Here is a 4,137-nt window from a genome sequence, read left to right on the forward strand (position 1 = left end):
ATATATTTTCTATAAATAAAATATATTTCTATAAATCTTTTAAATATATTTTCTATATATAATTATATATAGAAAAATTGTATGTACTATAAATACATGTCAATCCCGTATAAAATTATGTAGCCAATTGCACATGGGATTAAATATACAATTACTTATACAATTATACATGCAATAATTGCATATATAATTTCACCTACACTTCCATATACAATTGCACATAGAATGCCATATACAATTGCACATAGAATTGCATGTACAATTGCACACAGAATTGCATGTACAATTGCACACAGAATTCCATGTACAATTGCACATAGGATGTCATATACAATTGCACATAGAATTCCATGTACAATTGCACATAAAATGCCATATAAAATTGCACATAGAATGTCATATACAATTGCACATAGAATTGCATGTAGAATTGCAGATGGAATTCTTTCTAAATGCTGTCGGTTTATATGAATGTTAACAACGTTCGACTATGAAAAACTATAATTTTAATAACGCAACGTTGATGGAATCAGAACGCGGTTTAGCGGAAGCGGGCAACGGTATTAACAATTTACACGGTAAACCGACCGATTAATTTTCACGCACGGCATCGCGTCGTAAAAGCCGATCAACAATGCGGGTCTAATTAAGCCAGGCGGCGTATCGGGCCGGTCGGCACAGCGCGGCGGTGTGCAGGCAACAAAGTGCGCGAAATTGTATCAAAATTAGGATGGTGACTGTGCCATTGGAAAAGGGAATTGAAGATTGTCCAAGTAATATTGGCAGAGCGGTTCCCGGTGAATAATGTACATCTATATTTAACCGCCGGCGAGTAAGCGCGTAAACGTAAGAATAGAGCATTTCTTCGATGACGATTAACCGGCTATCTCCCTTGTTCGCCATCGACGCGTTCAGACGCGACGGCGACGGCGACGTTATGAAAATGAGCAAGGTCACACGGCATCGCGGCGGACGGGGTTCCGATCGGGCGAATTCTCCAGCGCGATAAATTCGATCAGACGAAATTCGACGCCGTGGCGGCTCGTATTTCATCGTGATTGACGGCCGACGCGGTCCCGGAAGCTGCGCCGTAAATCTCCCAATAATTAACCCCGGTTAGCTGCACCAGATTTTTCCAAACGTTCCAAACCGAAAAACTTTTTGTTATGATTATACAAAAACTATTTGATGCAATTAGGGAGGAAAGTGAATTGGTAGACAAACACTGTCGGTGGTTATCTCTCGTTTTACCCGAAACGCGATGACTCAGAAGTAAATTACGAAACGCGTTAATTCGTCAGTCATTGTGTCTCTATTCTACTTTTAACGAAGATAGTATTGGCCCTCTGCAGACTCTTGGGTGCTTTGATGCGATTCTAATTCAGAGTACAGATTCGTACTGAACGAAATTCTAATCCCAACTCGACCTTAATTCCGAGTACGGATTAAGACTGAAAAAACAGTGTGGCTGTATTAAAAACTGTCTATTTTCGGCCAAGGAGATTTTTAATTCAAGGTTCTACGTGAGTTCACGTAGAGTGTTACTGGGGTGGTAAATCTTAGGCAGCGCTTCTAATTAATCACCCGCGATTGAGAACTCGATAGAGCCATTGTGCTGGTGCCAAACTGTTACATTTTATAAGTAGGTCGTTCACTTAAATGTTCGCATTCAACCGAAACGTTCATCAATTCGATATCATTATTCATAGTCGGTGGATCGAGTCGTTTGATACCGCCGAATCATTTATATTAATTCTGTTCGAAAGGAAAAATTATTCATTACTTATTTATTAATTATTTATTTATTAACGAAACAGTTTTAGGAATTCTATTTAGATTTAACATACTCTAGATTATTTGCTTTGTTAAGTTTATCAATTAAGTTGTGCTAAACTTGAACTTAGATCCACGATTGGGGCTAGACTGCATCAAGGATTGTCGTTTGAAAAATATTTTAAGTACTCAAGGCTTATATCGTGATCCTACACTCAGAACTTATTTACGTCACATTCGAATTCAACCCTGACCTAACCACGACCGAACCAAGGACTATTGCAAAAGTATCTGGATTAAACTCAGGCTTTACCTAGATTTAAAAGATTTTGCCTGGAGCACTGAGGAGATTACTAAGGAGTTGCCTTATGGGACTTTGTGACGCATGAAAAAGTGCGCAATTTTTGACGCCATATACAGTATATTGCCACCGAAGTAAGAATTAGAAAGCAAAACACTCGTTGATGCTGAAATGATCGTGTAATTTACTCGTTAAAGGGTTACTATGATCTTTTTTGCAGGGTAATAGTAGTCCTACAACTTTTACTTGAAGCATTCTTCGAAATTCCGAGAAAAAAAATTTTCCATTTTTCCGACATTTGCCAAGGGGGTACCCCTTCAGATTTTGCGAAATTTTCGTTTTTCCTCAATAACTCGCAAATCGTTCGGCCTACGGGAAAATTGCAAGAGACCTTTCTTATAGAGAACGACGAGATCTACAATTTCTGTATAAAAACTTTCCGCTAGCGTTAATAGTTAACGAGTAATTTGCAAAAAACTGTTTTTTCGTTTTTCGTCAATAACTCGTAAACTATTGACGTTAGCAAGAAAATTTTATATGGAAATTGTAGCTCTGATCATCAGCTACAAAAAAGGTCTAATGCAATTTTCTCATAAATCCAACGGTTTAGGAGTAATTAAAGAAAAACGAAATGTCTTGCCAAAAGTTGGCTGTTTCGACGGGGAATTGGCCGGATTTTGCAGGACCCATAAAATGCCGATTAATCGTACTTAAATCGTAAAGTAATCGACTTAGAAGAAAAATACATAGAATCTTTCTTGTAGAAGACGTCAATATGTACAACTTATATTTGAAACATTTTTCGAAATTTCGTAAATTTTTGTTGGTATCATAAATGCTTGATGCATAAGAATCTGCAGTCGAGTGCTAAGTCTATTTTTTCTGACTCTACAGTCTGGCTTTCCCCTCGAATCTTGCCAGCTCGATCCAGCTTGGAACACCTGTGGACCGATAGGTTGCTGGCAAATTTTTTCTCCCACTCGTCACGTGCGGCCTCACCCCTTCATCTTTTTCGTACGAATTCCGTTCCCCGTTCTATTCAGGCTGAGTCATCGCGCGTACAAGTGTCTCGAGGGCGTCTGCTAAGTCACATGCTAAATTTGGTTACCTTACCATCGGGATTGTATTACGCGCGTGGGTTTATTCTAATATTTCGGGTGGCCGCGATGGCAACTAGGCCGTCCTCTTTCTATACTTATATCACCGACCGACTCCTCTCCGCGATAAACGGGAATCTCTCTTGAACTTGTTCTCGTATCACTTAAACGCCGTTGACACTCGCCGAACAGAACCCGGATCTCGACTACGCTTTTTTATTTATACACTATGTGTGTTTATAAACATGAAGTATTTTGACAGGGGAGACGAATGGTTCTGCAATATTTTTCCAAAATCTTTCAGTTTTTCGATGCAAGACTGAATTATTTTTCAGATTTGAAGATAGTATACAAGGTGTCTAAAATTTTACAATCTTCCTATTTAATACATAGGGGATGCAAAAATTCATTTTTATTGACATAGATCCTATCTGACTCTGAAATTCCATTCACATAATCACTGTCCTGAGTCTCTCAAACTGAGCAATTTTATATTTGATAATGAATGCAAGTAGACTATGAGCTATAGAGTATAGACCCAAGGGAGGCAACAATCACATGAATGGAACTTCCGGATCAGGCAAAATCTATTTTACTGAAAATCAATTTCTGCATTCTCAAGTTGACTTATAGTGAATATCCCAATTTCGGTTTATATATAAAATAAAATAATGGAAAAAGAAAATGTCGAAGATGAAATATTATTATATGTTTTTGAAAGAATATTTAACTGCAACGAAGATATTATTATATGATAATAATAAACGAAACGTAGAGAGTATTAGAATTAATGATGTGATAAAATAGTAATCAGTGATCATTGGCTTTCATTCAGCTAAGTGAATAATTAAGAGCACATAAGACGTCATTATGACAAGTGATATTTCTGAAGGAATAGTAAGAATATCAAGAATTTTATCAATTATTCATAGTCCAACATTATTTTATATAAAATCTTATGTAACA

This window comes from Ceratina calcarata, unplaced genomic scaffold (genome assembly GCF_001652005.2).
Source record: "Ceratina calcarata isolate Rehan_Ccalc_2016 unplaced genomic scaffold, ASM165200v1 scaffold336, whole genome shotgun sequence".
Taxonomy (NCBI): domain Eukaryota; kingdom Metazoa; phylum Arthropoda; class Insecta; order Hymenoptera; family Apidae; genus Ceratina; species Ceratina calcarata.